Below are 13,633 nucleotides of genomic sequence, written 5' to 3' on the forward strand. Positions count from 1 at the left end.
CTCACTCATGATTTTATCCTCCAAGATCTCTTTCAGATTGCAGATTTGGTCTTCAATAGATAATTAGATATTCCAGCTCAGGAATTCGTTGGCATAAGAAGCGATTGTTTTGCGTTGGACATTTTGGGAAAATGAAAGTGAATCTGGAAAATCCGAGACATGGTTTTTGTTCAGAATGGACCCAAATTAGTTATCCTAGGTATCTTTTTTCAGAAATTAGATTTGTATTGGGAGAAATGCAAGGTTCTTCAAAGGACATATTTGCATATTTGTTGTTGCGACCATTTTCTAGAATTGCCCAAATTGTAATAACCAAATTCTACTTGTTCCAACTAAATCATGATGGACAGATCTCTCAGATCTCATCTTGAATATTGAGATCATTTGTTGTAACTTTCCTTTGGGTTTTTGTATATTTAAAAGACACAATTCAGAGAGAAAAAAAAAAGCTAGCTGATGTAAGAATTGAGTCTTGTAACAGTGGAACTCTTGTTAATGAAATTTCCAGACTTCTGATATTTTTTCAATATGTGAGTTAAGCACAACCTTGACCAGGGAGTTGGGCCCACTCTTTGATCAGGTGTTGTGCGTGTGTCCTCTTTGTATATTGTTTTACTTGTTGTATTTTCTTTATTTTTGTTACAAATTTCCATAGGTTGTTGTGAATGCTTTTATTTTTGCGATTTAATTTCCATTAATTTTACAGCGATGCTTTGATTTGTTAGTCACGAACCCTTGATTGACGTAGATTGTAACCTTGCCCCTGCACATACTTTGCGTGTTACCTTGAAAAGAGTACACACTCGGATTGATAAATTAATGTAGGAAACGGGATTGAATAATTTTTTCATACTCAGACAACAACATTTTGGCATCGTTGTCGGGGAAGGCTAACAAGGTGCAAGACACGATCTGTATCAACCAGAGGGTCAATCTCTTGTCCTGGGGAGGGAATCGTCCTTTGAAACCCTGCTCCAGGTCCTGAGTGTAGTTATTTTTCCTACATTTTTTCTTGTTTTTATAGGATCCACTCTCTCGTCCTGGGGAGGGAAAGAGTTCTCTCACCCTACTCCAGGTCCTAAGCTTAAATTTTTTCCTGCATTTTTGTTTGTTTTGGTTTTGGAAAAACTAATCTCTCGTCCTAGGGAGGGAATGGTCCTTTGACGCCCTGCTCCAGGTCCCGAGCTTTAGATTTCCTTGTGTGCATTCTTTTCTTGTTTGGTTTCTTGTCCTGGGGAGAGAAGGGTCTTTTGACACCCTGCTCTAGGTCTTGAGCTTTAGATTTCCTTCCAATTTTTTTCTTTCTTAATAACTAGGAAGAAACAGGTAGAAATTTGAAGAAATCTTATCATTTCACTCAAAGTGGTGATGTAAGCACCACCCATTCCACTGACAAATTGACAGGAATATCTAAAGGAGGAACCTCAAAGCAGAACATGAAGAACATCTTATATTATGGTAAGAAATGGCTCACATTGTTACTTTTGAATTCCCTATCAAAGATCTAGAAGGAGTGACACAAATGCACATAATTCCTCCATCTTCTCTACCAAATTTTCATGGTTTGGATAATGAGGACCCAGATACATTCTTATTTGAGTTTGAAGTACTTTGTAGAGGATATGATTATTGTACTAATGATCAAAGGTTGAAAGTGTTTTCTCTTACTCTAAACGGAGCAGCTCTCCAATGGTTCATGAGCCTTGGTGGGAACTGCATCAAAACATGGGAGGACATGAAGAATGTATTCTTGGAGAAGTACCAAGACTATCACAAGGCCAATGAAGATATTTTCAGTATGATACAAGGGGAAGATGAAAGCTTGGAGGACTATTTGGAGCGATTTAAATACAACCTTCAAAAATCAAAGTATAAGCATTTGGAAAAAGAGATCTTAAAAACACTCATTCTTAAAGGGATCAAAGATGAAATTTAGAAATATTAAATCTGATAGGAAAATGTGACTTCAGCTATCATATGATGATGTTTGTGATTTATGCATAAGGTATTCAAGAGGAATATCCAAGGCTGGTAAGAATTCTAGAGAATTTTCTTCTTTCCTTTCCAAATCTGCTACAAGAATAGGAGATATAAGAGATGAAATCAGTGATTTATTTGAACATTTTAAAGTTGATTTTATTAGCTCTCTAAATTCACAATTGCATGTTTTGCAGGTTAAGAAAAGTCAAGCAGAATTTGAAGAAGTGATTTTTCCTCAATGCCAAAAGGAGCATCCCATGGATAGTTTCTCTTTCTTACCTAGGCTGAAAACAACATTTCCAAGAGATGGAGAAGTTACAACAATTTCACAACCATGGAAACCTTGGCCTACATGTATGTTTCAAAACACTTCCTCTCCATTGTCTTACTTGCATAATCTATTATGGAATACTCATGTGTTAGGGCAGCCATGCCAATCTCAATATAACCCCCATAAATCTTGTCCACAAGTTTGGCATGGTTCATCCTCTGATTGCATGACTAGTCTCCCTCATTTTGTAGCACAAACACATCATCCATATTCTTTTCCATCTTTTCAAGAACACCTTACTTGCATATCAAAATCATCCACACATCCCAATCAACTACCTCCATGCCCTACACAATATCCTGCTCATCTCATTCCACACCCTCACCATAATAAACCAGTACAACATGATTACAGTGTTGAATTGCAAAATTTACCCACCCTTCCCACCCAATCTATCTCGCATACGCAATTTCAGAAAACTTATATTGAGATTGGAAATGTTTCAAATCCAAAAATTGTAAAAGTTATGGAAGAAAAGGAGGTTTCTTCTAGTCTGCGTCAACAAGTTGTTTTAAAAACTCAAGAACTTCATGATATGAAAACTATGGGAAATCAAGAAATTAAAGGATATATTGAAGATTGGTTTCACTCCATCAGTTGTTCGCAGCGTCACTCCATACTTCAGCAATTTTTGACGCCATATTTTCAAGGGAAGTTGGTCTCTCATACCCTAGTATTTATTGACATGCATTTCTCAAATTCGGGTATGTACACACTTGAGGCCTTATGTTGAAAATGGTTCAATTTTAAGTACTCTTATACATAAGTATGTTTTACTTTTCAAGGTAGAATAGGTTAGTGTACAAAATCAAATAAATAAGTATATGAATAAATTTTGTTATATGTAGAACGAGTTGTGTTTGCTGCAACTTGCTGAGTATATCAATATCAATGGTGAATATTTGAATTTAATTGTGTATGTAGATATATTGAATTGAAAATCAGATTTCTACAAACACTCATCATCATTTTGGAAAAAAAAAATTATCATATCTTAGGGCGTGTGGGCTTGATAAAACCACTGAAATCACAGTCGGTACAGTCATGTTTTTAGGAACAAAATGGACATATTTTAAAACCTGTTTCTATCCTGAGTAGCCCTTTATTTCTACTTTCTAATCCAATTTGAATCACTCAATTTGGATTTGAAATGAAAAAGTTATGGCCAAAACATTGATAGTATGTCGAGTAGGCAGCTCAAGAACAGAGTTGGGACAGTCCGTTTTTCGAGGCCTAAATGACTAGATTTTTGAAACATGTTTCTATGGTATATCACCCTATTTTTTACAATGCAATTTGAATCACCTGATTTCGATATCGTATGAGAAAGTTATGACAAAAATACTGACTGTCTATCGTAAATCAGCACCTTTAAAACTCTGTTTTTCCGACTGTTCCTTCACATATTTGACCCATCAATTCTTCATGATTTCAAAACCTGTTTCTATTGGATATAGTTACATGAATCTACTTTAATCTCCAATTTGAATCGTTTGAATCCGTCATCAAACAAAAAATTTATGCTTAAAATATCAATTGTTGGTCTAAGTTGGGAAATCAAAAATGACTCTGTTATGCAGGTTGTTCTGTGTAAATTTGACATACCATATTATGGAATTTTTAAAACTTGTTTCAATTGGAGATATCCCTATTACTTCACTCTCATTTTGCTTTGGAATCACACAAATTGGATGAAAAACAAAGAAGTTATGAAAACACTATTGGTTAGTATGGTTGGCCATCGTTGTCCCACAGGTAATAAATTAACTTTACTTTGTTATTTGTTTTCCATGGATTTGTTTTTCAAAGTAACTACTTGTAATTTTTTTTTCATATTTATTGGATTTAGAGAGCTTGATCACCTCTTCTTCTTCCATGATTACATGTTTTATTACATGTTAGACTCCGTTTTTTGCAAGTCCGAGGAGATAAAGGAGGTTAATTTGTTTTTGAGCAAGTGATTATTGAAGGCAATGATAATGAAATAATAGATTTTCATCCAAGAATCTATTAAGAAATATAATATCATACAATTTTTATTCTTTCTAGGTGCCATGAAAATTGATCATAAGAGTTTGTTACAAATTATTCCTATTATTTCTCACCAACAACATGAAGACTTTTTCATTCCCTAATGGGTTCATAACAGGAGAAATGGAGAATTAATTTTCATTTGAAGATCAAAGTCATTTCTACCAAAACATTTTTCCATTCATTTACCATTGACAGATTGACAGATTGTTGTTTCTTGAAACAGATTGATATTCTCTTAGGAAACAACATTGCTGCAGTCAAAATCATAGTTGTTACAACTTGAACTAATTATTTATTTACTATTTTTCAATAAAAATTATGTTTCTTTTCTTATTTATTTTATGATGTTTTTTTTCTCAAAATAAATGAAGTTCTCGAGGTTTCATGATGTTTCGCCATTTGTTCCTGAGTCTTATCAGTGTATGGTTTCCTCACACTGCCGTTACTCCCGAAAATTTTCTAAGTGTTGGATGTTGTTACTCCTTAGATGTTGTTACTCCTTGGGTGTTGTTACTCTGCCACTGCCATTACTCACGAAAAAATTCTAAGTGTTGGATGTTGTTACTCCTTGGCTATCGTTATTCTGCCGGTGTCGTTACTCCGCCAGTGCCGTTACTCCACAACTGTTGTTACTCCGCCAGTGTCGTTACTCCGCAACTGCCGTTACTCCACCAGTGCCGTTACTCCGCAACTACCGTTACTCCGCCAGTGCCGTTACTCCGCAACTGTCGTTACTTCACTGGTGTCATTACTCCGCAACTGCCGTTACTCCGTCGGTGTCCTTACTCTGCAACTGTTTTTACTTCGCCAGTGTCATTACTCCGCAACTGTCGTTACTCCGCCAGTGTCGTTACTCCGCAACTACCGTTACTCTGTCGATGTTGTTACTCCGCTAGTGCTGCTACTCCGTAGTGAAATATTTTCTAAGTACCCAATGCTATTACTCTACACATGTTGATACTCTGCCAAGGTAAGTCTTCAGGTATGTCCCTAATAAACTCCATGTATTTGATTGATGTTTCAATTATGATTGAGGATCGTCATATCTTAGTTGGGGGGAGGTGTTGCATTTGATAGAAAATGTATTATATTTAATATCAATGATGTCATGTCATCATTGTTATTAAAATTTCACGTCAACTCATACATCTCACGATTGTTACCACCATAATCCATAACAATCCATAACCCCCACTTATCCACACACATTGGAACTTGAATCATGCACGACGACATTAATTTGGTGAATGGGAAATACATTTAATTGTCTAGGTCCTCTTTGACATAGTGATTGGGTAGTCAATTTATCTTTGTTTATCTATAAACATAATTTTATTTTTTTAAGGAATAATTATGAAAATATGATTTCATCATGGAAACTTTCAACTTTCCTAATTTGTCAAGTCCCTGATTTTGTAAAATTTATGACGATGACCACAAAATTGTACTTAAATCTTTCCATCACTAACTAAGGAATTATTCCTCAAAACCCAATCTTAACAAGAGAAAAATATATTTATCAACAGTCATTTGAAAGTTTTAGTATTTGAGAAGAAAAAATTACTCGAGTTGAAAATAGTTACTACAAAACGTTTTACGCCATCTCTAGCTCTTAAGGAGCTGGCGTGCCACCCCATCTATTAAGTGATCTTTTGTTGATTAACAATAACCAAGTTAAATTTTAAACATAAATAGTCAACTGGAGGATAGTAGGTCTCATCATGAGTCGACCTACCATGATCATAGGTCCTAATAGAGTGACATTACCACTACTGGTCACCAAGCCAGGGTAATGGCCTTCGGTCATAAAACTGAAGGACAAGAGGTCTCATCACGAGCCGACTTGTTCACTTTTGTTAGTTCCGTGAATGGCATTGTTATTAACTAGTTACCAAGCCAGAACAATGATCTTCAGTAAACATCTAAGTAAATTGAAATGATTTTGTAACTATGTACTTATTTCTAATAAATGAGATACTGGCATCTCAATGGGTTAAAAAGGCATCCCTGTCGAGGCTATGGATGCCTGCTGGCAGCAGTGGCCATGCCTATGGTATAGAGGTTAATTCAATACTATGATCTACTTGGTTACCTTGTTTTCTCAAAACTAACTGTCGATAATGCCACTGTTGCATATATAAGGTTTGCTAGAACTCATGGTTCATGGGGTAATATTTAATCAGTTTTTAGATAATGGTGGTTATGGTTTATATCTATTATTGAGTCATAAATATTTACTTTACATGTTAGCGATGAAATTTTTAGGATATTTGATATTTGACATTTTGTATCATCTAATCTATCATTCCTTTATTCTACAAGTTTCATAACTTTAACCAAAGATAGTTGCTTTACCCAATCAATCTCTATTTAATCCTAGCTTAACAACACTACTATTATTTTGGGAAGAATGAAGAGGGCTAATTCTAATTTTGAATCCTGAAGAATTACTGATTGAGGATACTCATGAGATGTGCTATAGAAATCTTGATGATAGGAAAACTAATCAGTTTGGGGGAAGGAAATCCCGCTACACTTTTTGATTACTTTCTTTGAGCTTGCATGGCTTCCACCTTTCGCATCACTTACACAAGCTCAACCTACATTAGCTTCAACAAATGTTAATCCATAGATGTCATTCCATGTTATTTTGTTGAAAGTAGAAATTGAGGTGAAATAACATGAGTGTTTGATTTATTAAAAGTTTAGGAGAATATCATAAACAACCACTCAACATTATTCACTCATATTTTTCAAACCATTATTTCCCCTACTTTATACAGAGGCATTGGGTTGCATGTGGACATGCAACATATTCAGTTTGGGGGAATGTTGGGCTCTTAATTAGTCATTATTATTACCACTTCTTAACATTCATTTCATCTATTTCCACTATTCTTTTATCACATTATTTACCATAATTTATTATATAATTCCATTTCATAATAATTTATGCTCTTGTGGATAAATAATATCTGATCTCATTCATTTTTAATAATTAATGATTATTATGCATGATTTTGGTTATTCATTCGTTATAACCTCACTCATGATTTTAGCCTCCAAGATCTCTTTCAAATTGCAGATTTGGTCTTCAACAAATAATTAGATATTCCAACTCAAGAATTCGTTGGCATAAGAAGCAACCGTTTTGCGTTGGACGTTTTGGGAAAATGAAAGTGAATCTAGAAAATCCGAGACATGGGTTTTTTCAGAACAGACCAAATCAGTTACCTGATAAGTCTTTTTCATAAATTCGATTTGTATTGGGAGAAACGGAAGGTTCTTTGAAGGACGTATTTGCAGATTTGTTGTTGCAGCCATTTTCCAGAATTGCCCAAATTATAATAACCAAATTCGACTTGTTCCAGCTGAATCATGATGGACAGATCTCTCATATCTCATCTTGAATATTTAGATTAGTTGTTATAACATTCCTTTGGATGTTTTTATATTTAGAAGACACAATTCAGGGAGAAAAAAAAGCTAGCTGATATAAGAATTGAGTCTTGTAACAGTGGAACTCTTATTAATGAAATTTCTAGACTTCTGATATTTTTCTCAATATGTGAGTTAAGCACATCCCTGACCAAGGAGTTGGGCCCACTCTTCTGATCAGGTGTTGTGTGTTTGTCCTCTTTATGTATATTGTTTTACTTGTTGTATTTTCTTTATTGTTGTTACAGATTTCCATAGGTTGTTGTGAATGCTTTTCTTTCTGCAATTTAATTTCCATTAATGTTACAGCGATGCTTTGATTTGTTAATCATGAACCCTTGATTGATGTAGATTGTAACCTTGCCCCTGCATATACTTTGTGCGTTACCTTGAAAAGAGTACGCACCCGGATTGATAAATTAATGTAGGAAACGGGATTGAATAATTTGTTCATACTCAGACACCAACAACATGCATGATCATTCACTTATTCTTACACTCAACATCGCCATGCATCCGCATTCACTTTCACTTTCAGTTTCTCGTCAGCGAGTTTGGGCAACCTTGGCCCAGACTCCACCTCACCAAGACAACATTGCGTAATCCTGAGAGGGAAGGCTTTGTCTTCCTCTCAGGAAATGTGCATTTCTACCAAGTGACTATCCTCCGGTATTTCATTGCAAAATTTTGAGGGATAGTGACTGCTAGCCTAGAAAATTGTGCAATGCAATCACTGAGCCTGCAACCATTGCCAACTGAGATTACACATTGCTCAATTCCAGCAGTGAGCATCCATACTGGACTGTGCATTTCGCAATTCCAACAATCAGTCAACCTCCCAACAGCCTAGACTATGCCTTGCACAGTCTTGGCAGTCAGTCACCCGACCTCCTGGCGGAAATTGCGTGACTTTCATGATCAATCTCATAGGTATGTTGCAAGTTAGTTCTCAAGTTCATATTGGTTTTTGACTGACAGATTGCTTTCCATGAGTGTTTTCATGTCTCCAGGTATAGCAGGTGTTCATTTGCCTCTCAGCAACACAGGTACAATGGTTCCCAAGAGAGTAGAGTTGAAGACACCATTCAGAGCACACTTTGGGATGTAGTCGATCAAGTGTCTATGAGCTTGCCTACTCACGAAGACATCAAGTTGTTCGTTGACAAGGACATCAAGATATGACGGTAGCTATATCACAACAAGCAGCATCATGAACAACAGCTGAAGGCAACATACTGGATGCAACAAATGCAAGAGGAAGGTTGTTGACAACACGGAGGCAGAACAAAGTTGCCAGCTCAAGCAGATCCATTGATGATGAAAGAAACTTTGGAGACTCAGGAGGTGATGACGCGATCACGTGAAGACAGAGAATGGAACAAAGAAGGAGTTGTATGTGCTGAAGTAACAACTCAAGGAAGAACATGAGTTGCATAAACAAGCCAATGAGTTGCAGTAGGAACAGGAACAACAGGGGGCACAACATGCACTCACTGATGAAACTGCACCTATACAAGTTATAGATCCGTCCCAGCAGCTGGTACGAAGCAGACATGGTGAGCAGTGTTGTTGATCACATGCAATGGATTCAAAAGCATGCATGTCATTGTGTGCATGCATGTGATCCAACCCATTCAGCACACTCACCAAGGTGAAGACAAGAAGAAAGTCTGACTGGAGCTGAGCATGTAGTTGACAGTTGATGCGCATGACCACCAGCACACACTGGAAGATCAGCACGGACATTATGCATTAGTGTGTTTCTAGTTAGATTGCACCAAGAAGACCATGTGCATGCTAGCAGACGAGTTGGATGAAGGAGCCACACCAATGCAGCTGGATGTAACGGAGGCAAGACTTCGCTTCAGTAAGATGTCACCATGGGGTGCATGCACACCATCACGGACGACCAAGCTTGGGATCAGATCACCACCTTCACCATCATAAGCATGTCAAAGAGTTGGGCTCACCACAATGGACCGAGTGTCAGTGATGTATTTCATGGCTTGCTCAAGCCATTTTGTCTCACATGAGCACATGTGCATTGTAATGTAACATCGTGTCAAGTGGAAGTTCAAGTGCAATAGTTGGATGTAACAATTAAAGTAGATGAAGAGTCAAGAGGGTAGATGATCTGTCACAAAGGGGAATGTCAAGGGTCACCCCACTCTTTGCTATAAATATACCTCATAACTCATTGTAAAGGCTTTTGGTTAGCCAAGCTTCGATAGGAGTATCTTAGAGAAATATTGGATAGTATTGTAATGAGCCTTGGATTCTCCACTGTGCAAAGCTAGTACATCTCTTTGGGGGAGGAGGTGGTTGTGGCTGTAATGTTCCACCATTGGAATTAGTGGTTGGACAAGGATGTATTGTATGACCAAAACTTACACTTCTTAATATAACAAGATCCAGAACGTTTCATGCATATGTTGTATTGTAGCTATGCTATCGGGTTTACTCCAAATGATATATGTAATTGCTTTCTTACGCACGCATGTAGAATATTCTTTATAAGTATGTACGAATCTTTATGAAATGTGTTGTTGGTTCAACCATCACTTTGGATTTCTCGCTAAATTTCCTTCCATGTTGTGATGTATCTTTGCTCGTGTGTTCCCTTCCAAGCCGAGTGTTAAACAGTTTCAAGGGGCGCACTCACCTCACCCTCAATGTGTTAGAACATCTCATGCACCTTCCTTGGCTTGCTCCAGTTGTCACATCCTTGCTACCAACAGAGACATCTTACCTGCCTCTATGCGAAATCGCGGTCAAGGCATTACCGTATGACCCACTGATGGGACTCCTACACCAAACGGTCTGAGGTATTGTTGTGCTCTACAACAACCCCCCATTTCATATCATCTTTACTTATAAAGATTAACGTATGAAATGGGTCCCTTTAAAATTTAATTTGGTATCAATGCTATTATAATCCAAAAAAGTCCAATAAATGAATAAATGCACTTTATAAAACTTTCTGGGCAAACCCTTAAAAGAAATCATGTAATGATTTGTCATTGCGATAAAGCGATCGCAAGATCGCATATCGCAATGACACATGAATTATAATTAAGCACCCCAAAGTTTTCTGCCGATGCGCATTCGGCGCATTCGGCGATCGGCGATATTCCATGTACATGTTATAATGCCCCATGCCAATAGTCCCGACGCGATACGCATTCGGCGCATTCGGCGATCGGCGACACGCTACAACAGTTGTGATGTTCCCAAAGACTTGTCCCGATGCGATGCGCAATCTAGAATCGGATATCGGCGGCAATCTCACCCAAGTCTTATTGCGCTCAAAGCTTTTCGCCGATGCGATATCGCATTCGGCGATTGGTGATATCCAATACACACCATTAAAGCGCACTAATTATATCCCGATTGCGATCCGATAAAGCGTTGGTTTTCAACGAAGAGCCGTTAAGTGATGGGATGGCACAATTCATTTGTAATAAAAGCTTGATCTCTCACGCAATCCTTCATCTATGCTCAACCGCCAAAACGTCCATTGCATGCTTAAGTGAATCGTTCACCCAAATAACGATATAATGGGCATTTAAGGAATGACGGATTGAAAACGGCTAATTAATAAGATCATGTCCTAAAATCTTTTTACGGATTGTATCCGCGCCCATTTTAAAAGCTAAATTCTTCAGTTACGCATCTATTCATATGTGCTGTATCACTTAAGAGTTTTTCATCGCTATCTCTGTGTATTACCCAATTGCCTCTTTGTGCAGAATTCATTCGTAGAAGCTAGGCCTGAGAAATGGGAAAGAAGTCCAAGAAGACTGCAGGTGCTCCGCAACACCAACTGCAGGACAAGCGGCCGCAAATAAAAAGAAGGGACTAATATCCGATACCACATGCACAGGGCTCACCAGAGTTACTTGGCAGGGCACTTATAACCTAATTGAAGCTGAGCAACCAGAAAAGGTGGTGACAGAAGCTAGTGTGGACTTACTCAAGAAGTCTGATGCAACTCTCAAAGATTTGGCCGACTCTTTCCTTCACAGGATAGCGGCCAGAGATCAAATTCTTCCCTATACAGACGTTGTGCGATGGGCGATTGAAGAAATCCCCATATTGGACAAAACTTTTAATACCAGAGATGGGAGGATTTTCGGATCATTCAAGCCAGATGACCTAAGGCAAATGTATCATTTGCCTGAACCAGAGAAAATATATAACAAGGCCTTCTTGGAGAAGTTCGCAAGCGAGAATGAGATCGAATCTGAACCTATCAAGGATTGGAGGCAAAATCCCAACAAGCACAAGCACGAATCCTCCGGTAAGTACTCGGTCGATTCTTTGGCTTCTCCTTATTGTTATGCGGGGATTATGATGTGTAGGCTGTGGGGATTGCATGATTCTGCCAATTTTACCATTGAAATGGTTCCTTTAATGGAGGCAGCAGTAAACAGTTGGATTATGGATTGGGCTACTATTCTTTCGATAAATTAGCAGTAGCTGTTCGTGATTTTAGATCTCAGACTGTTGTTTCAGAAAGGAAAATGCCCCCGTTCTACTATAGTGCATATATCTTAGACACCCTTTGTTTCAATTCCGAATTTCCTGTTCTCGGGTGGAGGTGGACTGCACAGGACCCTTCACCCATTCATATATATCATCAAAAATTGTGGAAGTCTTCTTATAAAGACCACCTGTATCAAATCTGTAATGGTTTTATGGTGCCCATTTACTATTCCATTTTTGATAAACCCATTTCAAAAATTTCCTATCAAGCTTCCTTTGATTTACCAGCAGTAGCAAGTTGGTTTGGAGAAGAAAATTTCACCTATATCAGAGTTTTCGGCAGTGAAGCCGACCCACATGTTCTTCCTCTATATGTTCCAGATAAGCTGCTAGCAAGGGAAATTGCATATCAAATCATGGCTGAGAGTACTACACAGACTCTCAAAAGAGAAAAGAAGAAGGGATGGCCATCTTTTCCCTTCAGATGTGGTGTTTATACTCTGCATGATCTTAAACATGCAGAAAAGGAAGCCACGAAGCTTCAGTCTTTAACTCTGGCCACGATCCCAAACAGACCATACGACCCAAAAAAGACTGCTTACAATGCATTAGAACAGGCCAAATTAACAAGGTTTGAGCATCAGAAAGATATGTTTGATGACCTGTTCGTTGCCTCCGAATCAATAGGTCATGCTAAAGAACTCGCTAGGATGCGATATAATGATGAGGGATTAACTGAGTTCAATAAACTCAGAGAACAGAGGTTGCAAACTCTGCCTCTGGATTTACTGGCAACAACCCCAGCGACATCATCAAGCGGACCTGTTCAGGAACAGTTCAAGGAACAGGAGGAGAGGCAGAAGAAGCAACAGGAGAAAAGAACAGACAGAAGCAGAAAAGGGAAACAAGAGGAACAACAGAGAAGGGAAACAAGAAGAAAGCAGGAAAAAAAGAACTGGAGATAGGCAGAAAAGGGAACAAGAAGAAAAACAGAGGAAAGAAAAAGAGGAACAACAGAGGAAAGAGCAGGAGAAAGAGCAGCAGAAGCAAACCACCGATGTCAATGTAGACACTACTATAGACCCCAATTTATTACAAGAATGGCAGCAATTTCATTCCATCATCAGTGGATTGGAATGTTCAAAAGATGGGGATACTTCTAAGACAAATGATACTCAGGATGTTACCTCTCCTCAGGTTCTAAGTGGAACCAGCGGCCCACCAAGTTCTAAAGAAGTTGAAGTTATTCCAAAAGACCCCTCTGACCAGATTATTCTACAGATAGAAGATATTCCGCCATTGGATGTTTTCTACAGCCCAAGACACAGGGCAGTTGTAAAGCGATCAAGGAAGAGACGAAGGATT

This window comes from Pinus tabuliformis, chromosome 5_2 (assembly GCF_031772625.1).
Source record: "Pinus tabuliformis cultivar Carrire ecotype Pingquan chromosome 5_2, CPIR1, whole genome shotgun sequence".
Lineage (NCBI taxonomy): Eukaryota > Viridiplantae > Streptophyta > Pinopsida > Pinales > Pinaceae > Pinus > Pinus tabuliformis.